Here is a 22,668-nt window from a genome sequence, read left to right on the forward strand (position 1 = left end):
GTCTCCTTCGGGAACCGACCAGAAATGGGCAAAGCGTGTGGACCAAACTCTCCTTTCTCGGTCAAACTTTTCGGTCTCTTTGACCATTTCATAACTCCTTGGGAATTAGAAGTACTAACCTAATCTATCGGATCATAGACTTTCAAGGGACTTGTGATCTATACTGTTATTGTGTACTGTGGCTTAGGTCCCAAACTTGGATTGGTAGTCAAGAAAGTGTCTAGCCTCGCTAGGAATCGAAAGTTCGGAAGCTAGATGGAGCTCTAGCTCCCAGAACATCTCTGAGGTTAAAGGTTACTCAGATTGGGACTGCGATGGGTTTTTTTTTCTTTGGTAACACCGGCTCTTAGTGGATCAGAGGAGGCTGTTATACTGGTGTGGTGATGCTTGGAAAGAACATCTCAGTTTTATGTTCACGTCGGTCTTATTGTAGTCAGGAAATACTCAGGGTCATGCACAGGCACTCAGGTGACGAATGTTTCCTACAGCGGTCTTAGCTTGGGAGGCATTCCGGAAGGTTACTCTGATTCACCCTGGGTGACATCAGAGGCAAGCAAGGTTAAGGGTGAAGAGCTGGACGTCAAGTAGGGATGCTATCAAGTCTACCCCTGGTACATCCCCACCCCATCCCGGTGGTAGAACCGGGAGGGACGAGTACGGCGCCTGCGTCGGTAAGGGACAGACTAAGTCCGACCAGGAAGGAAAAGCTTTTGGTGTAACGTCTGTCTACACCCCCATCTAGAGCAGGGAGGGACGCCTCCAGTAGAAAAATGGCGCTAGTCGCTTTTTTTCTCTCTTACAGATGGGAGCTAACAATTCCAGCCTCACTCCTTTGAACTGTATCCTGAAAAACTGGGATAGATTTGATCCCCAGGGCTTAAAGAAGACACACCTGGTCTTCCTATGTGATACTGCATGGCCACGGTATCCATTGGAGGACGGCGAACGGTGGCCAGTTGGAGGGTCTCTTAAGTATAATACTGTTCTACAATTAGACCGGTTCTGTAAGGAACAAGGGAAATGGGTAGAAGTAGCATATGTGTTGCCCTTTTTCTGTCTGCGAAATATGCCAGACTTATGTCCTAAGGGTATAGATTTGGGCGTGAAACCTTCAGCTCCCTCCTGTCCTCTTACTTTGCCCCCATACCTGGGACTCCAAACTGGGATTCAAACTGCCCACGTGGAGGTCCAAACAACTCCTATCTCAGTACGACCTCAGACTACTCTGGTTTCAGTAGAAACTCAGACCATCAAAGTAAGTGATGAGATGGAGGACAGGAGACAAAGAAAAGAGGAGAAACAGGTTTCTCCAATCTATCCCTGGGATCATATGCGCAGAACAGCCAGAGAGACTGAGGAACAGCCACACAAGCTGTTGCCTCTTTATGAAACACCCACCGGGAGAAATAATCAGTCCGTGAGAGTTAATAAGCCTTTTTCTTATCAAGAAATACAAAGAATCAAGGAGGATCTGGGAGACTATTTAGAGGACCCAGAAAAATATATCAGAGCTTTTAAAGGTGTTACTCTGCTTTATGACCTCACTTGGAAGGATGTGATGTATATCTTGGAACAAACGCTGACTCCTGAGTCAAAGACTCGAGTTTTGGGAAAAGCGGTTGCTTATGGAGATGAATGGCTTGGTAATGAATCAGTAGGGAAGAGGGAGAACGAGATAGCGGCCCTCCCCACTGGGAATCAGGCGGTCCCAACTATAGAACCAGACTGGGACTACAACACAGCTAAAGGAAGATGGGGTCAGAGTCATTTTGTTAGATGTATTCTTGAAGGACTTAGGCAGGCGTGTTCCAAGCCTTTAAACTATGGCAAATTGGCAGACATAGAACAGGAGGAGAAGGAAGCTCCTGGTAAATTCCTATATAGACTGAGAGAAGGCCTTCGCAGATTCACTGAGATTGATCCCGAAAGTGAAGAGGGAAAAGTGATCTTAAAGGATAGATTTCTCACTCAGTTGGCTCCAGATATCCACCGTAAGTTATTAAAACAGGCGTATGGACCAAATCAGTCTTTAGATACTCTGTTACAACTGGCTCAGACAGTCTATTATGGTAGGGAATATGAGGAAAAGAAAGAAAGGCAAAAAATGACAAAGGAAAAGGCGGAAGCCTTCGCCATGGCTATGAAAAACGTTCTTAAACAGCCTGAGAAAAATGCCCAGAGGGGCCCAGGTGAAAAGGGATGGGCTTGCTACTGCTGTGGAAAGGAGGGGCACCTCAAGCGGGATTGCCCTCAGGCATCTAAGCCGCCCCCGGCTCCATGTTCGGTCTGCAAAGGACCACACTGGAAGAGAGACTGCCCCCAGAGGCGTAGGTCTCCGGGGTCGGACTCTCAAGACAATCAGGACTTAAGGTGCCCGGGGGTCCCCACACAAGCTCCCGTCCTAATTACACCTGAGGAACCCCGGGTATTAATAGTTGTGGGGGGCCAATCCGTCGATTTCCTTTTAGATACTGGGGCAACTTATTCTGTGCTTACTGAAGCCCCTGGCCCACTTTCTTCCCGATCCGCTTCCGTAATGGGACTGTCTGGACGAGCCAAAAGGTATTATTTCAGTTATTCTTTATCTTGCAACTGGGATTCTGTGCTGTTTTCACACAAGTTTCTGATCGTGCCAGAATCCCCCTCACCCCTTTTGAGAAGAGATATACTGAGCAAGGTCCATGCCTCTGTTTTCATGAATATGGAGCCCTCCCTTTCTCTCCCTTTAGTTGAACAAAATGTAAATCCTAGAGTATGGGCTGATGGAAAATCTGTGGGTCGGGCACAAAATGCTATTCTTGTAGTTGTTAAGCTCAAAGACCCACACGTATTTCCACATAAGAAGCAGTATCCACTGAAACCTGAAGTTAAAGAAGGGTTAAAACCCATCATCGAAAATTTAAAGGAGCAGGGACTATTAATTCCCTGTAACAGTCCTTGCAACACTCCTATTTTGGGTATAAAGAAATCGAATGGTAAATGGAGACTAGTTCAAGACTTACGAATAATAAATGAGGCTGTAGTTCCTTTACACCCCGTGGTGCCTAATCCTTATACTCTATTGTCTGAAATTCCTGAACGGGCCAAATATTTCTCAGTAATTGATTTAAAGGATGCCTTCTATTCAGTGCCTCTGGCGGAAGAAAGTCAATTCCGTTAACCTGGACAGTTTTGCCCCAGGGATTTCGTGACAGTCCTCACTAATTCGGACAAAGTTTGTCTCGGGATCTACAAAACTTTAATAGCTCTGAAGCAGTGGTGTTACAATATGTAGATGATATTTTGCTCTGTGCTGAGACAGAGGAAGCTTGTTCGCGAGCCTCAGAAGATTTCTTAAACTTTCTGGCAGACTGTGGTTACAAGGCATCAAGAGAAAAGGCTCAGCTTTGTCAACAATCGGTTAGATATCTGGGCCTAATCATATCAGAAGGGACTAGGGCCATAGGCCCTGAGAGAATTAAACCTATACTAAATCACCCCCTACCTATGACTTTAGGACAATTGAGAGGATTTTTGGGAATCACAGGTTACTGTCGCATTTGGATTCCGGGTTATGGGGAACTTGCCCGGCCTTTATATAAACTTATAGCTGAAACTCAGCAGGCCCAAACCGACAAACTGGTTTGGTCTCCAGAAACTCAAAAGGCTTTTAAGGTTCTTCAGACTGCTCTCCTGCAAGCTCCAGCTCTGAGCTTGCCCACAGGGTCAGAATTTAATTTGTTTGTCTCTGAAAGAAAAGGTGTGACATTGGGAGTTTTGACACAACCCTGAGGGCCTCACCAGCAACCTATTGCTTATCTAAGCAGAGAATTAGATGTAGTTTCACGTGGGTGGCCCCACTGCCTAAGAGTAATTGGGGCAGCGACTTTATTAGCACCTGAAGCTTTAAAAATAATTTATGGACGAAACCTTACTGTACTGACTTCTCATGATGTGAGTGGAATCTTAAATTCTAAGGTTAATATTTGGATGACAGACAGTAGGCTTCTTAAGTATCAGTCATTGTTGTTAGAGGGACCAGTAACTAAGCTTAAAGTTTGTGGAAATTTAAATCCTGCCACTTTCCTTCCTGAGAAGGAAAATGAAACACCTGATCACGATTGTTCTCAATTCCTAACTTTAAACTATGCAGCTTGAGAGGATCTAAAAGATACCCCATTAGACAATCCTGACATGAAAATATTTACAGATGGCAGTTCTTTTGTTCAGGATGGAAAGCGTAAAGCAGGTTACGCCGTGGTGATAGGGAGTCTAGGGGTCCCCAAGGAGAGAAGGGTCTGGAATTCTCAAGGAGGAAGAAAGAACAAACTTTTCTTTCTCCACATTCCTTAGGATTATATAACAATAATGTATCCTGCCTGAGGACAGTCTCTGGATTAAAGACAGTCTTTGGATTCAACCTTCTGTTATTTTAAAATGTTAATTATGGGAGTATACCTGGTCTTTACAAGGATGTATCTTGCCTGAGGGCAGTGTTATCTTAAAATGTAAATTATGGGAGTAGGTCGGAGGAGGTCTTTACAACCTCCAGACATTCTTTGGATTATATAACCTCATTGTTAACACTAGCAAGCGGGTACTCTTTCTGCCCCCTTCTGATGCCTATGTCAGAAGCTTTCTCTATCTCCTTTATACTTTAATAAAACTGTATTACACAAAAGCTCCGAGCAATCAAGCCTCGTCTCTGGCCCCGGATTGAATTCTTCTCCTCCGGGGGCCAAGAATCCCGGTGTATTCGCGTGATTCAACAACAACCTTTCAACTGTTCCCATTTTTCCCCCTCTTTTTGCCATGAAATGATGGGACTGGATGCCATGATCTTAGTTTCTTTAATGTTCAGTTTTAAGCCAGGTTTTTCACTCTCCCCTTTCACCCCCATCAAGAGGCTCTTTAGTTCCCCTTCACTTTCTTCTATTAGAGTGGTATCTTCTATATATCTGAGGTTATTGATAGTTCTCCCGGCAATCTTGATTCCAGCTTGTGATTCATCCAGCCCAGCATTCTGCATGATGTACTCTGCATGTAAGTTAAACAAGCAGGATGACAAGACACACCTTGTCGTACTCCTTTCCCAATTTTGATCCGGTAGTTACACTCTAATAAAGGGTTAAAGATGGAGTAGCCTCAGGCTCCTACCAGCCACGTCTGGGCGGGGTGTGCTTTCTAAACCACCACCTTGGGATCTCTGCAGGTAGCCCCGGGCAGGGGGCCTAAGCTTGCTGACCACCTGCCCTGTGCCCACCACCTGGGCCCCCCTCCAGGCCTGGGCACACCAGCGACTGGCTCTCCCCTTCCGCCCCCTCCCCGCCTGCGGTCTGAAGCAGCCAGGCCCAGGTTCAGAGTTCCGCAATGTCTCCCTCCCGTCCTGGCCTGGGCCCAGCCAGGGTCCGCAGCCCCAAGAGAGAAGCGGGCCTCTTCCTCCAAATGAGCCCGGGGCCCAGGGAAACCGCTGCAGCCGCCCCTTCCGGGCCAGGCTGGTGCCTGGCAATGGCAGCCTTGAATCCCCAGGATAGAGGACTAAAGAGAATTGTCTAGGAGACAAAGCGGAGTCTGTCTGTCCGTCCCTCTGGCCCTGGGCCCTCTGGGCTGCTCCCTTTCTCCAGCTGGGTCCCAGGCTACTTCTTTGTGTCCATTCAGGAATTCACAGCTCCTCCTGGATGGCAGATGGCAGCTTGGCTTGGTCTCTGGGAAACGGAGTTGGGGAGAACAGACCATGGGCTGCCGCCAGCTCAGAACAGTTTTGAGATGGAAACCCCAGCAAGGAAAGAGCGGGACCAGCAGGGCAAGCCGAGGAAGAGGGGGAAGGGCCGGAGTCTCTGGAAGGCCTGCAGCAGAGAAAATGAGGCGTTCCACGTGAACGGTGCCCCCTGGAGGTGTGCAGCTGGAGGTCCTGACCTAGCACAGCGGCGGCCAGAGCCCAGCCCTGCACCCTCCCCAGGGCTCCCTTCAGAATCTGGCTTAATGAGGGTCCACGCCTCTGAAGCAGGGACCACCCCATCCTCCTGGCCTCATCGGAAGCTCCCAGAAGGTAACAGATAAGCAGGTGCCACAGGAACCCAGACATTCTGGACCAGAAACCCAGGGTGGCCCTCCACCCTCCGGAATCTCCATAACAGGGAGCTGATACAAGCCGAGTGGTCGACTCTTCACCTCGAAGCTGGGGATGCCCATCCCCCTCCCCACAGCGTCCAGACCCCAGGCCAAGAGCTCTGAAATTTGCACCAAAGTTTCAGGAGCCCAGGAACTAATGTTCAGAGGAATCAGCCTCCCTGGGGACCCCTCGGGCTGACGAAGACCCCGCTCCTCTGCCCTCATTCGAGACAACTCCCAGCCTCGCTCCCCACGGTCTCCCGTGCAGGACCAAGCTCTGGGTGCCTACAGGGCATCCTGCTTCCTTTTTGTGGCTGCGTGCCCTCCATCCTCACTTCCACTCTCTCCTGCTGCTGCATCTTGGGGTCACCTCCCAAATGTTACACCCTTTGCCCCTGTATCCTCTCCTGGGTTTAGCTTCTGGGGAAGCCCACATGAAGGCAGATTCTTGGCAGCTAAGAGTAAAACCCCAAAAATATAGCCACAGGCGTTATGGGCAAGAAGCAAGACTGCAGGTGTCCCTGGCGGTCCAGTGGTAAGGACTCATTGTTTCCACTGCAGGGGGGGACCCAAGTTCCATCCCCCGCTGGGGAACAAAGATTCCACATGCTGCACAGCGCTGCCTGCAGCCAACAAGCAACAAGTAAGAAGCAGCACCGCCTCTGACGGATTCCAGTCCCAGCTGCTGCTGCTGCTGATCCCAGGAGGCTTGTCTGCACAGCACCGCACAGTCCGCAAGGCTCACTCACACCCTCCAGCTTCCACCGCCTCAGGAAGGGACAGGCCACCACCCTGCCCATCCCTGCTCCCCTAGACCCACCACATCCCATCTCTGCCGCTTTCCCCTCCCGGAAGCCAGGATTGGATCACAACCACCTCCCTTCTCCTCACAGGGGCCACACCCGAAACACGCCTCCTAAGAGGCACATCCCAAACCAGAATCCACTGGGAGGAACTTGGAGAAACTCAGTAAGGGACTTCCTTGGTGGTTCAGTGGCTAAGACTGCAGGCTCCCAATGCAGGGGGCCCGGGTGTGATCCCTGGTCAAGGAACTAGATCCCACATGCTGCAATTGAGACCCGGCACAGCCAAAATAAGTAAATATTTACATAAAAAGAAACTCAACAAATATCTCCCCCTACTCCACCCCCATCAGCCTCAGGGGACCTGTGGCCGTCCTGGGCTCACCTTAAGTGGCAAAAGCAGCCCTAACTCCAGAGATGGGGGCAGCCACCTTCCAACGTGTAGGCTGCACCAGCCTCCGACCAGAACCACAGGGGCATCCTGGGATGGCTGATCCTGTCACAGAAAATCGTTTTCTCCCTGCTCATACTAGTCCCCGTGAAAGGAGGGGCCACTCCCGGGCCTGTGGAACAGGCAGAGGCCTAGGCACGCCCCATCCCCGCCGACACAGCGCCACTGGCCCTGGCTTAGCCCAGCCCTACCCATGCCCAAGTGTCCAGGATACCATCCTGGGTGGAGCCATGGAAATTCCAAAGCAGAGGGCCCTGGGCCGTCCCCTCCCCCTAAAGCTGGTTCCCAGCCAACTCCACCCCTTACGACCCAGATTCAGGCACCAACTGCTGAGCAAAGCAGCTGCCTTCAGGGAGAAACAGCTTCCCCCAGAGACCTACACCTTTCTGGAGCAAAATGCACCAATGTGCATGCGCACACACCCACATGCACACAGGTATGGGCACACAGACCTGTACACACACACACACACACGCTGCACACAAGCCCAGGGGCTTCACAGAGCCTGAAATAGCACCCACACATCCTGAGAACGTCTCCACTTCGAAAAGGGACTGGTTCATTCCTTCCCCCCGAGGCCCGGTTTTGTCTTAGATAATAACAAGAATCTCACCACTTTGATACACTTTGAGTGCAGAGATGTTTGAAGTGAGGGTCTTTTTTCCTGAAGAGAGGCTCCTGAAAAATCACAAAACTGCAAGCCCTAATGAAAGCATTGATTCAGGCAAGGGTGACCAACAGATGCAGAGAAGGTTGATGAGAGGTTGCTAAGCAATGGGATGGTCCAATCCAGGAAACCCAGAATCACCTCGCCGGCTCCGAGATAAACCCCAACATCCCCAGAGACAGGGCAGCCAGGCATCCCCTGCCTCCTTGGGAGACACAAAGCGACATTTCTCGCCTGTCTTGCCAAGAACATCGATCCTGAATATAATAAGCCTCTACAGCTGTGTTGGCCACTGTGGCAGCCACGGGCCATGTGTGGCCAAGTCAGCAAGAACTCACTCAAACTAAATAAAAGGTACAGTTCAGTTCCTCAGCTGTGCTAGGGCTCAATGGTGCCAGGGGGCAGTGCCCACACTGTCGGTGTGCTGGGGGCCTTGTGGTCACGGAAGTAACCCTCACCAGTTAAGAGGCATGGACTGAAACAGTAACATCACCAGGGGTTTGCCTTCAACTGTCCACAAAGAAAAAGCAAAGCGATGAAACAAGGGTGGCAAGTCGTCCGTTAATTAGTAAATTTTAGTTAGGCTATGGGGTCCATCATAACTGTTCTCTCCACTTTTTGAATGGAAGTTTTCATAACAGGAGGAACGGAATGTTTGCAGACTCTCAAGCACTTCCCCTCCCTCTGCAATGGTATTCATCGTGGAAGGAAATGGTAACTCTACAGAGAGCAACCTGGTGGATTCCAGCTGAACCAAGGGTCAAGGTTGCGTGTGTGCTCAGGCGCAAGGGTCAAGGTTAAAACACCGCAATGGCAGGATGGGCATCCTGCTGGGAAGCGGTCACTGAAACACTGATGTGCAACCGGGGAAGCCTGTGGGCCTCATTAAATAATACTGCGTCAGGGACTTCCTGGGACTTCGCCTTCCAAGGCAGGGGTTGTGGGTTCTGTCCCTGGTCGGGGAGCTAAGATCCTGCATGCCTCCAGGCCAAAAAAACCAAGACAGAAAACTGAAGCAACACTGTAACAAATTCAACATCGTTTTTTTTGAAAAATAAATAAATGATACTGCATTAAGGCCAATGTTCCTTTTTTTCCTCTCACATTTAATAAACAACCTGCATATGACACCATTTTCAACTGAGCTTTACTTTTCATAAATTTTCTAACTGTGGTAAGACACAACATAAAATCCACCATTTTAACCATTTTGAAGGGCGTCCTTCTGCAGCATAAGCACGTTCATATTGTTGCACGAACATCACAGCAGTCCACCTCTACAACCGTTCCATCCTCCCAAACTAAGGTTCTGACTGCACGAACCACTGAGTCCCCTCCCACCCCCTGCCCCTGGCAGCCTGCCTTCCACTTCCTGTCTCCATGACACTGATGACTCTAAGGACCTCGTGTAAGTGGAATCACACAGGGTGTGTCTTTTTGTTTGTCAGCTTATTAGCAGAAGGCAACGACAGCATCCTGTTCATTCCGTTTAGGAGCAGAGTGACCTCAAGTTCATTCATGGCACAGCCTGTATCAGAATGCCCTTCCTTTTCAAGGCCAGGGTTCATTTTTTAAATCTCATTTCATGAGACAGTGCCCTGGGACTGAGCAAATACACACTGCAGGCTTTGGGGCCAAGCGGGGATATGAGCAAGGAACCCTCCTGTAGCCAGTCGAGTAGCCCTTCTCAGTGAGCTCCAGCAGCCCTGGTCCCTTGGGGGTCCCAAGAAGCCCCCCACTTTTCATCAGCGACAGGTCCAAAAATGGGCGTGAAATCCAAGCCAGGACAAGAAGACTCAGTTGCAGGTCCGTGGTGTTCCTGGAGGAGCCTGTAGGATTCTCTCTACCCACAAGGGCTGTGAGCAGTCCAGAAAATGAGAGGCCAGCGGAGACAGACCCCAGGGACGGACAGAGGCAGCCCGGTCCCCTTGGAGACTCTGGATCCAGCTGGACCTGAACCTACAACCTTTTCGTTTCCAAAGATCAACCTGCTTTCCCTTCTTTTCCCTCCTCCTCTTTCTCCTTCCTCCTCCCTCCCTCCTCACCCTCCACCACTCTCTCTCTCTCTTAAGCCAGTTCAAACTGACACTTCTCTTACTTATAACTGAAAGGCCAAAAGTCACCCTCAAACCCCTCCTCACCCAGGCACTCAAGCAGAAACCATACCTACATTTCCAGCATATGTATCAATATCTCAATTACGCATTTGTTCACATACTATGAGCAGACCTAGCCCTCCCCTAAACTATGAGCTTCAGAAGGGGAGGAGGCAAGCTTTGCACGGGGTTCATTTTCCTGCCCCAGCCTTGGTCCTCAAACAAGGTTTTCAGGTGAGTCAGTGAACCAACTAGCCCACTGTGGGTGCCCAACCAGTGGACAAGTCAGTCACGCCCACCACACGCCAGACCGTGCTGGCCCCTCACCAGACAAAACGGGGGGTCTGAATAGCCCCCAACCCACCCCTGTTCCAAGGAGTTTGCGGTCTGGCTGGGGAATGGTGGCCAAAGACACAAGACCTGCCATGCTGTCCCCTGCCTGAGACGAGGGCTTGGGAGAAAGCTGGAGGTGCGGGGGGGCTGCGTCTGGATGAATCTGAGTCTGCACTGCCCACTGGAGACAACTGTCACTTCCCAGGACCCCCTGCACATCTGTCAGCTCAGGTCTGCAGGCACAGGGCACCGAGCTGAGACCTGCTGGTGCTGAAAGGACAGCTCCCCGGGGCGCCCGGCCCCGCAGCAAGCACCCCGTCCCTGTGGAACCAGTCCAGCGCTTAACGCGCACCCCCTGTATGCAGGTTTACATACATTTACTCCAAACAGTCCTACGAGGGAAGCATCATTAGGTCCATTTTAATTTCAATGCACCCTGCACCTCACATCCTTGTCTGGCCAGTCACCCCCTGAAATCCCATCACATAGTTATCCGTCTGCTGTCTGTTTCTCACACCAGGACGTGAGCTCCACGAGGTCAGGAAGTTTGTCTTGGTCAGTCCTGTATCCCTAGCAACAAGAACAGCGCCCAGCACCTCGCCACGCACGGCGATTATTGCTGAATTTATGAACAAATGAAACACGGGTGCAGCTGTGTGGTGCAGCTACGTGTCCACGTCGAGGGCGGGGAACGTGTTCCTGGTTGCCCTCTCTGTGGTCCGCCAACACACGCAGCACAGACCTCTCGCCCCTCTGTCTCCTGCCCCACCCGCAACTAAAGACTTCAAGCCCAGCAGTAATGATCAAAGTCGGAGGGACTTCCCCGGCAGTCCAGTGGTTAAGACTCTGTGCTTCTAATGCAGGGGGCACAGGTTCAATCCCTGGTCAGGGAACAAGGATCCCACACGCTGCACAGATGATTGATTGACAGATTAAAAAAACAGCCGCAGAATCCCCAGGGCTCCTGCCTTCTGGGTGGTGATATCTGCTCACACGGCAGAGACTCAGGGGCATCCTGACACCCCCAGTCCAGATGCCCTCATGCCCCTGATGACTCCTTCAGCTGGACATTCTGGGAGGACGGGGAACTTCACCATCAGGTGGAAGAAGGGAGCCCAAAGGCAGAGCCCCCTACCCAGGCCTGAGGATCACAGCTTTGCAGCTCAGGTTCCCTGAGGATGCAGGGACCTGGTCCCAAGACGAGTCACTCCTGGAGTGACTCTAAGGACTCTGCTTCATTCAGGGTTGTTCACTGTCCAGTCTGCGGCCAGAGGGACACGCCCCACCTGCTGATAAGTATATGTGCCAGGCCCACACCTCATGCAGTGATGGAGGACCTGAGTCTCGGGGAAGCTAAGGGACCAGCCCAAGAGCCCTCAGCGGGGGAGCGACGGGACCAAGACGGACGACACGCCACAAGAGCACTCACTGCGTGCCAGATGCGGGCCGAGCACGGGCGAGCACTCACTGCGTGCCGGATGCGGGCGGAGCACGGGCCGAGCACTCACTGCGTGCCAGATGCGGGCCAAGCACGGGCCGAGCACTCACTGCGTGCCAGATGCGGGCCAAGCACGGGCCGAGCACTCACTGCGTGCCGGATGCGGGCCAAGCACGGGCCGAGGGCGGCATTTAGTCTTCCAAACGTCTCAATGAGGCTTGATTACTTTGTCCATTTTACAGATGAGGACACTGATGTTCAGAGACTCAATCGACCCTGTGAGATTAGTACTACTATTATTCCCCATCTCTCAGAAGAGGAAACCAAGGCACAGAGAGGCCAGGTACACATGCCCAAGATCACACAGCCATTCACTGGAGGGGCCCCCGAGGCACACGCGGGAGGTCTGATGCCAGAAGCCACCAAGGTGAAATTCTACTTTCTGTTTCTCAAGTACAGTAAGTCCCAAGTTGCAAACTTCCAAAGATGCAAATGTGCTACTACCCAAACATCACTGGATCTTTCTTTTTTTCAAGAGGGTAGATAGAATTAATCCAGCAAGGAACTGGAGTATGCCATCAACGTCAGGTGTGAGGGAACCCGCAGCGCGCCCCACGTCTCCTACTGCTGACAATCCTTTAGCTCTACCATCTCTCACCTCCTCTCCCTTCTCCGGTCAGTAACTCTTCTTGCCTGTTGACCCGACGCCCACCCCTGTATGCCAGCTGTTGTACTGGACTGCTGGACTTTTCAAGGTACTGTTCTATAACATTTAAAATGTTTTCTTTTTGTGTGTGTGTTTATGTATTATCTGTGTGAAAAGTATTATAAACCTACTACAGTACAGTACTGTGTTAGCTGGGTACCTAGGCTAACTTTGTCGGACTTACAAACAAATTGGACTCATGAATGCATTCTCGGAACAGAACTCAATCTGCTGGGGACTTGCTGCACTTACTGTGTGCCGTTCACTCCCAGGTAAGGAGAGGACACAGCGACATTCTCCACCTCCCCCAAGCTCGTGGGGAGACAGCCAAGGAAGCAAGTCCAATACAGAACAGGACGGAGGCTGCAAGCAGCAGAGGTGGAGAGCTGAGGTTATGAGAGAGCAGAAACTGAGGAGGAGGCGGGGGGAACAACAGAGTCCAGGGTGACGGAGGGAGACGGTGGGAAAGTGGAGAACAGGGAAACCCCCGGAGAGGGGCCGAGGCCTCTGTGGGCGCTGGGCCTCCAGCTCCAGGCCCCACGGAGCCCTGAACGCACCAAAGTCTGCAGCGAGCTCAGATGCTCTGCTGTTTAAGAAGTGACTTCACTTAGTCAAGGATTCCCTGGTGGCTCAGATGGTAAAGAACCTGCCTGCAATTCCGGAGGCCCAGGTTCGATCCCTGGGTTGGGAAGCTCCTCTGGAGAAGGGAATGGCAACCCACACCAGTATTCTTGTCTGGAGAATCCCACGGACAGAGGGGCCTGACGGGCTACAGGCCATGGGGTCACAAAGAGCTGGACACGACTGAGCAACTAACACTTTCACTCTTTCATTTTCACTTAGTCACAGCGAACCACTGTCCACAGTGACACTGTGAACCAAGCCAGCACTCTGGGTTCAACTCCAGTGGCCCTTCCACTCATCTGGCTAGGGGTCCCCAGGCCCCCCAGGGAGGGGGCCGCAGGGGTCTGGGCCTCAGCCGGGAGCTCTGGCGGCTTGGGGATCCCTGGAGGGAGGGCTTGGCAAAAGCTCAGACTTGAGGTTAGTCGGAGCTGGGTTAGAGCTGGCCGCCCCTCTCCCTGGCCACCGGCCCAGCCTCCCCGGCACCTCGTCTGTAACTCGGGGCCAAGGACACTGATCTGGCAGGGTCCGGGATGGGTAAGAATCAATCCACACAGTACAGGAAGTAGAGCCTGGAACATACAAAACACTTGGGAAATGGTGCAGGTCTTTACTGTGGTGGCAATTAACATGAAAAAAATAGAGGCAGAGAGGCAGTCTGGGACACTGGGAATTAATTTACCCAAATCTCAATCCACTTTTTTTTTTTGGCTGTGCTGGGTCTTCACTGTTGCACAGGCTTTCTCTAGTTGCAGCGAGTGGGGGCTACTTTTGGTTTCGATCCACAGGCTTCTCACTGGGGTGGCTTCTCTTGTCTCGTTGCAGAGCACGGGCTCTATCGCTCACCGGTTCGGTAGTTGTGGTTCCCGTACTCGAGAGCGCAGGCTCAATAGCTGTGACGCACGGCTTACTTGCTCTGTGACTGGTGGGATCTTCCCAGACCAGGGAATCCATGTCTCCTGCCCTGGCAGGTGGATTCTTAACCACGGAGCCACCAGGGAAGCCCTCGATCCACACTTCCTCTTGCACCTACGTGGCCATGTCCCTGATCTGCTTCTCTGTTGGTCAAGGGCACTGGGTTGAGGAATGTGAGGCTCCCTCTGCTCAGTAGGAAGGACGATTTTGAATTCCATGATCGATTAGTGATGTCTGTCCTGGGCACAAGGAAAGGATGGCAGTAAGGGCTCTACTGTCCTACTCTAACAATCCTATGAGGATGTGAGAGCTGGACCATAAAAAAGGCTGAGCGCCGAAGAATTGATGCTTTTGAACTGTGGTGTTGGAGAAGACTCTTGAGAGTCCCTCCGACTGCAAGGAGATCAAATGAGTCAATCCTAAAGGAAATCAACCCTGAATATTCATTGGAAGGACTGATGTTGAAGCTGAAAATCCAATACTTTGGTCACCTGATGCAAAGAGTTGACTCATTGGAAAAGACCCTGATGCTGGGAAAGATTGAAGGCAGGAGGAGAAGGGGACGACAGAGGATGAGATGGTTGGATGGCATCACCGACTCGATGGACACAACTTAAGCAAACTCCGGGAGATGGACGACATGAAGCCTGGCGTGCTGCAGACCATGGGGTTGCAAAGTCAGACTCGACTCAGAGACTGAACAACAGTAACAATAATTCCGTTAGAGCTGTGTTCAGGCAGCATCACCCTTAAACAGGAGGGCCTCTGTCCCTAACCATGTCCTTTAGATCTGTTGCTTCTCCAACTTTCATGCACACCTGACCACTGAAGGATCTTATGACAATGAAGATTCTGATTCCAGAGGCTTGCAGTGGATTTCTAACGAGTGCTAGCGGACGCCAAGGCAATGGATCTTTGGAGTGTGCTGCAGATCAGGGTTAAGGGGGCCCTGCTCACACAAACACAGGCTGCTCTGTTAACGAGACATCGGGCGCCTTGGTCATGGGGGATCCAGCACTCATCGTCAGCATGTGAGCTGTGACCCTGGACGTCCGCTTTGTGAACAATGCTGGCAGGCCCCAGACAAGTACGTCGTCACATCTCCTGTCCTGTGTCCTTTGCGAGAAACATGGGTACAGATCCACACAATGGAATGTCATTCAGCCTTAAAAAGGAAGATACTACGATGAGATACCACCTCACACCGGTCAGAACTGCTATCATAAAAGAGTCTGCAAATGACAGGGACTTCCCTGGTGATCCAGTGGCTAAGAGTCCGAGCTCCCAGTGCAGGGGGCCCAGGTGTGATCCCTGCTCAGGGAGCTAGATCCCACATGCTGCAACTAAGACCCAGCACAGCCAAATAAATAAAATAAACATTTTTGAAATGGCTGAAATGGTAAACTTTACATGATGCATATTTTACCACAATAACAAAAAACGATTACATCCAAATGCCTTGGAGCTTTGTGGATGACGTCACGTGTGGCACTGGGAACAAGCAGGATGTGAGCAGCAGAAAGATCTGGGTGAGAGAAAGACAAACCCCAGTTGGCCCTCCCCACCAGAGGTTACACCTCTCAGGGACCCACCAGCCGCAGGCGGAAACCACTAGCGACTGGCAGCTGGTTCAATCTACAGATGCGGAGCCCAAGGGTACAGAGGCGCATCCGCGGACGTTGGGAGTCGAGGGAGTCCTGGAACTAACCCACCACCCAGGCGGGTACCGAGGGAGGACCTCGATTCATCCTCGAAAGCTTTGCTCTCAAGGCAGCAACCTCCAGCATCCAGTTTGTCCCTCTCCCCGTTTCGGTTCCAGGTTTCAAAGACACTCGTGAATCGCCCTGGAATTCCCAGTAGGTGCGCGTGGCAGCTGATGGACACACGAAATGCTAATGCATTCATATCACTCCTGAACTTCCACATGAGCAGGACTAGAGGCAACTTGCATAAGACACAAGTCCTATTCTTTTTTTAATGGAAGTATAGTTGATTTACAATGTTGTGCCCATCTCTGCTGTACAGCAAAGTGATTTGGTTTTACACATGTTAATATACACATTATTTTTTAATATTCCTTTCTGGACTTCCCTGGTGGGCCAGTGGTTAAGAATCCACCTGCCAGGGCAGGGGACGGGTTCGATCCCGGTCTGTGAAGCTTGCTTCCACGTGTCACGGGGCAACTGAGCCCGTGGGCCACAACTACTGAGCCTGAGCTCCAGAGCCCGTGAGAAGCCCTCGGACTGCATCTAGAGTAGCCCCTGCTTGCCGCGAATACAGAAAGCCCACATGCATCAATGAAGACTCAGCACTGCCAAAACACACAAATAAAATTCTTTTCCATGATGGTTCAGGGGCTTCCCTGGTGGCTCAGATGGTAAAGAATCTGCCTGCAGTGCAGGAGACCCCATTCAATCCCTGGGTTGGGAAGATCCCCTGGAGAAGGGAAAGGCTACCCACTCCAATATTCTGGCCTGGAGAATTCCATGGACTGTACAGTCCACGGGGTCACAAAGAGTTGGACACGACTGAGCGACTTTCACTCTCACATTCACATGATGGTTTATCCCTGGACCCTGGATAGCTTCCTGTGCTACACGATGGGACCTTTTTATCCATTCTCTGTATGGTAGTTGGCGTCTACCAGCCCCAAATTCTCAGCCCACTCCTCTCCTTCCTGCTCCCCTTGGCAACCATAAGCCTGATCCCCATCTAGTCCTCATGTTGGCAACGAGCTGGACATTGGACTTGAGGCGTGAGCAGTTTCATTTTCATGAGATGGGTTTCAATTACATTTTCTAAAAACTCAAATAAAATATCTCAGCTTTAACTTAAATACTGTTTGACTTTAAAATGTTATACTCACCCATCTTAATTAAATTTTGCCTTTTCAATTTAATAGGAATTTTTGAATACTTTAGAATTGAGTCATATAAACTCTTTCAGTTTCTGACATTCGCTTTAATTTACATTTGTGGAGTCTTTTAATTACATTTTCCACTTGAACCTTTTAGGCCAGTGTTCTCCCAGAGGAATTTCTGCAGTGATGGAAATGTTAAACATCTGTGTTGTCCCGCAGAGCGGCTGCTGGCCCCTCGTGACTATGGAGCGTTTGAAATGTGGCTGGTGCGACTAAGGAACCAGCTTGTTAATTTTGTTTTACCTTAATGAATTTAGATTTACTTTTTGTCTTTGGCCACAAAGCTTGTGAGGTCTTAGTTTGATCTGGTGCCCCATGCGCTGGGAGCATGGGGTTTTAACCAATGGATGGCCAGGGAAGTCCCAAGATTTACTTCTAAATAAGCCACATGTGGCTAGGCCCACAGCCCTGAACAGAGCACCGTTAGATTATTACTGTTAATAAAACCCCAAAATAAGTGAAAATCTTGACTATAAAAAATGATTCTGCGTGATGAAGTCAATAAAAATAAATCATGTGATATACATAATAAATGGTGCGTGTCTTCGTTACTCATCCGAGCAAGGCTGCCCAGCAACGAATGCCAAACACGCGTGTGAAAGTTCACTACATTCAGCTGTCTTTCTGTGTATTTTCTTGGCCATGCCCCATGGGACCCTAGTTCCCAGACGAAGGATCAAACCTGTGCCCCCGCACTGGCAGCATGCAGTCTTAGCCCCTGGGCCACCAGGGAAGTCCCCCACCTTAAGCTGTCTTTGAAACTAGCCAGTCTTCGATCATAAGAAGGCCACCATTTTACAGTGGTCAGTTCTGTCTCTATAGAAGTACAGCTGTCGAAAGGAGGACAGAACCCGTTTTGTCGAGAAGCTTGTCAGCTTGACTTTTAACTTGAGGTATCCAGACACAGAGCAAGTGAGCTTCTCGGGGACACCGCTCTGGCTCCACAGCGTTGGGGGTGGGCCCGTCAGTGAATGAATGAAGGAGGCCGACGATGGTGTGTTCTGGGAGCCCTGCCAGGTCCTGCCAGGGTGTGGGCAGTGGGAAGGACTCGGAATTCTATTCCCTGCATCCGGCAGGGAGCAGATGATCCTGTAAAACGCCGCGTGTGAGACTCTCACCCTGCAGCTGTTGGTGACGGCGACTGCTGTCACCCCTCAGGTTTGCACAGGAGGCAGAAGGGCAGAGCAGAGGCCAGGCGAACCCAGGTGTGAACCCTACCGCCCGCACTACGACCTCAGGCAAATCAGGCAGGTATGAAAACTGCGGCCACTCCCAGGACGGCCAAGGGTCAGAGGAGATGCTGTACAGAAACCGAGGGTCGGGACTTCCCTGGTGCTCCCAGCGCAGGGGGCCTGGGTTCAACCCCTGGTCAGGGAACTAGATTCCACTTGCCGCAACTAAGAGTTTAGGAGTTCGCATGCTGCAACTAAAAAGGTTCTGCTTACCGCAACTAAGGTCAAAGATCTTGAGTGTTGTGACTAAAACCTGGAGCAGGACTTCCCTGGTGGTCCGGTGGATAAGAATCAGCCTGCCAGCGCAGGGGATCCGGGTTCCATCTCTGGGCTGGAAAGATTTCACATGCATCGCAGCTACGAAGCCCTTGGGCCACAACTGCTGAAGCCCTCGAGCCTACAGCCCGTGCTCCACAGCAAGAGATGCCCCTGCTCAACACAACTAAGAAAGCCCGCTCGCAGCGATTAAGACCCAGTGCAGTCGAAAATAAATAAAATTTCAAAAATAAACCTGGTGCAACCAAATAAATAAATAATTCTTTTTTAAGTATGGGTCACCTCCCTCTACTCCATGAAGCCCTGTCCCCAGGTTAGTCCAGCAAGACAGAAGCAACCATGAACCTCACCTCCCCACCCACCCCTTCTCCATCCACCCAGACACCTGCTGAAGTCACAGAAAGCTTTGCCAAGGTAGAAGGGTTTCTCTGACAGCCCCTGGATCTTCAGAAACTTGCTTTGTACAAACGGCCTAAAAGCTTCTTTAGAAAGAGACACACTGGATCAGAGTAACCGTGACATAAATAGCCACGCTCCAGAGCACCAACTGTAGACCAGGTACCTCGCCAGCTGCGTCACATACCTCATCTTAATCTCCTTAAGGACCGCCAAGGTTTAGGAAACCTGTGACCTCCAGAATTCAGAGTCCCGGCTGGAGCAGGACTAACTAGCTTTGAAGGGACTTCAGGCAGCAAGACGGAGAAGGCAATGGCACCCCACTCCAGTACTCTTGCCTGGCAAATCCCATGGACAGAGGAGCCTGGTATGCTGCAGTCCATGGGGTCGCGAAGAGTCGGACACAACTGAGCGACTTCCCTTTCACTTTTCACTTTCATGCATTAGAGAAGGAAATGGCAACCCACTCCAGTGTTCTTGCCTGGAGAATCCCAGGGACGGGGGAGTCTGGTGGGCTGCCATCTATGGGGTCGCACAGAGTCAGACACGACTGAAGTGACTTAGCAGCAGCAGCAGCAGGCAGCAAGACAGGACTAAACCTACAGAAGGCCTCCCACGGCCAGCACGAGCGTCACCACCCCCTCCTGTCAACCTCCCTTACAAAGGGGAAAGCGGGACTCAGGGAAAAGCCCCGTGCCCGTGAGAAGCAGCAGAGAGGAGGGCAGGGTCACAGCACCGGCCCCTGGCCCCTCCTCCTTCCCCAAGATGCAGCCATGGAAGGAGTGAGAACCCGTCTCTGACCTTAGGAGCAACTCCAAACACCACGGCAGGACCCGCGCTGTGAAGGGGGTGGGGGTCCCCAGCCTGGTCACTGTCGTCTGGGCAGTCGGCGATCCTCACATGGACCTGGTGACCAGGGCAACACCCTGAATGGACAAAGAATCGAGTGTTCGCTGCAGAGACGCTCCCGGAGCGTGACTGCCCGGAAGCAGAACCCAGAAAACAACCTGAGTGTCCCACAGAGGGAAATAATGAAATAAAGCAGGGTGTGATGGCGAGCTGGGACACACGCAAAAGCCCATGTCGAACTGCGGCTGCAAGCAGTTAGGAAAGACGAAGGAGAAGGGAGTATAGCAAGTCAATTTTTAAAAATCAGGATACAGTGCTAGCTGTAGGCTATCTATAGAAGAAAAATCAACACATTTAAAAGTGATGATCTCGGGACCATGGGATTGAGGGTCTGCTGCTTTCATTTTTATACCTACTTCCCAGGATTTAAAAACTTTTCTCCAAGAAGCATGCGCTACATCTATAACCACGCTGCTATTTTATAATGACCGCCACGTTTAAGGTCACACTGCATTAAGCCAAAGAGGACACTGGTGTCTGCACAGCTTGATTCAATCATCTAAAGTCACACAGCCAGGATCCAGGCGACAGATTCTGACTGGTAACTACTCAGGTGCCAGGTGTTGTTCTGGGCACAGACAGACAGATGGGACTTCACTCCCCAGTCTCCCGGCAGTCTCCCGGGCCTCGTGGGGCTCGCCCAGGAAATGTGAGACCTTGCTGCCTTCCAGGACACATAGAACCAAATTTATTTTTATTCTCAAGACCCTGGACTTCCCTGGTGGTCCAACAGTTAAGAATCCACCTGCCGATGCAGGGGTCACGGGTTCGAACCCTGGTCTGGGAAGATCTCACAAGCTGTGGAGCAACCAAGCCCACGCAGCACAATTGCTGAGCCCTAGAACCCATGCTCTGCAACAAGAGAAGCCGTCTCGATGAGAGGCCATACACAACTAGGAAGAAGCCCCTACTCGGCAACCAAGACCAGCGCAGCCAAAAACAAATAAATAAAAATATTTTTAAAAAGAATTACAAAGACCCGGAAGCACCCTGTGTACCTTTCCTTCCTCCCTTAGAGATGACCACTAACCTGACCTCGTAATCATCACTTTCTCCCTTTTTGCATGCCTTTCTCTGCATTCCTAAACCACACAGCTGGTTTGCAGGGTTTCAAGTGTTACATGATTGGAGTCATGCTCTCTTCCAAGTTTTGCTATCGTTCAACACATCCGTGCAATCTATCCACACACTCTTTAGAACTGGAGTTTGTTTTCATTGCAGGATTACTATTCCACTGTACAAGGCCACCCTGTTCAATCAGCGCAGACCTCTGGGCTGCCTCCAGGTCTTGCTTACCACGAACAATGCTGCTGAGAAGTTTCTGGGCCATCTTCCCCGGTGCACACGCGCGCAGAGTTTCTCTAGGGGAGACACCCAGACGAGAATGGCCGTGCCCAGATTCACATAATAATTTCTGTTTTCCAAAGCAATTATAATAGTTTCGTCAGACTTTCAACATACTGAATACGAGCACGGCATCCCGAGGACTCTTACTTTGCATTTCCTTGATCACCAACACAAGTGAGCAGTTTTTCACACGCTTGCTGCTCATCTGTGTTCTCCCTTCCGGAAATGACTCTCTTTTCCCATTTTGTATTGGGTTGTCTCTTCCTTATTGCAGTTCTTTATAGATTCTGGATATTAAACTTTTTCGGTCATGCTGTGTGGCTTGTGGGATTTTAGCTCCACACAGGAACTGCACCCAGGCCACAGCAGTGAAAGTGTGTAGTCCTACCCACTGGCGGTGGTGGTGGTTTTCGTTGCTAACACGTGTTTGACTCTTTTGCGACCCCATGGACAGTGGCCCGCCAGGCTCCTCTGTCCACGGGATTTCCCAGGCATGAATATTGGAGTGTGTTGTCATTTCTTTCTCCAGGGGACCTTTCTGACCCAGGATCAAACCCAAGTCTGCTGTGTCTCCTGCATTGGCAGGTGGATTCTTCACCACTGAGCCACCAGGGAAGCCCTTGAACCACTGGACCACCATGGAATTCCTGATTCCGGTATTAATTACTTGTTGGTTAAACGTGCTGCTAATAAGTCCTCCAAGTGTGTGGCTTGTCTTCTCTTCTTTTCTTGGCATTTTTTGTTTTTGTTTTTGGCGAATAAACACATAAACTTTTCTACTGTAGTTGAGTTTATCAACCTTTTATAGTTTGGACATCTCTGTGCCCTCAGAAATCTCTCCCTAGCGTGATGGCCCAAAGATACTGTTTTTTCAAAAGGTTCAATGTTTTTAAAAAATTTTCACTTGTAAATGTTTTTTCATGCTTAAAGGCAAGTGCATTCAGTTCCTTTCCAGGCAGAAGATACGGTATCTTACACGCTTGTTCTTTCTCTTCCAAATCAAGTTTGGGACAGCCTTTGAGGGCCCACTCATCCTCCACAGAGGGCCGCCTTGCACCATGTTCTGGTCAGTGTCTTCCGTAGGGGAGAAAGGAACATTCTTGCTGACCTGCAGACTAGTCCAGGGGAAGTGTGCTAGAAAGGTAATGTATACTGTCTGTCCAGCTGTGGTCAAGCTCACAGTAGGGTCATTATCCAGGTAAACCAACAGATGCCTACGGAAGCCATTCAAATACACCGTGGCAGGTAGGAAGCCACAGGAGAAGAGAAGGAGAGATGTGCTAGTCTAGGGTGGAGTCAAGAGGCTGCTGGCGTGAAAAAACAGGAAAAATGGAAGTGAAGTCATCCTCTTTAGGACGCCCTGCCAAGCAGAAAGGCTCCAAAAAATCCACCAGTCGCTAGAACATTCTTCTTCACAAACGACACCAGCTCCTCTGCTTTGCTCTTGACCTGCGGCTTCCCTGGTGGC

The 22,668-nt window shown here is 50.8% G+C and overlaps 1 protein-coding gene across 8 annotated transcripts in view; it reads right to left on the reverse strand.

The window, feature by feature from the left end:
- The window catches only part of LOC113883187 (monocyte to macrophage differentiation factor 2), a 125,584-nt gene that overhangs the window by 98,619 nt on the left and 4,297 nt on the right, over positions 1-22,668 (reverse strand). Inside the window, exon 2 of one of the 8 annotated variants that reach the window (XM_027526608.1) lies at positions 19,746-19,870. The exons of 6 other annotated variants lie outside the window; for them this stretch is intronic. The gene's annotated coding sequence lies outside the window, so the exon portion shown is untranslated. Of the gene's footprint in view, positions 1-7,278; positions 7,531-19,745; positions 19,871-22,668 lie in introns of those variants that run through there. One more of the 8 variants, XM_027526611.1, reaches the window with a different exon arrangement.

The sequence above is a fragment of the Bos indicus x Bos taurus genome, chromosome 25, assembly GCF_003369695.1.
Source record: "Bos indicus x Bos taurus breed Angus x Brahman F1 hybrid chromosome 25, Bos_hybrid_MaternalHap_v2.0, whole genome shotgun sequence".
Classification (NCBI taxonomy): Eukaryota; Metazoa; Chordata; class Mammalia; order Artiodactyla; family Bovidae; genus Bos; species Bos indicus x Bos taurus.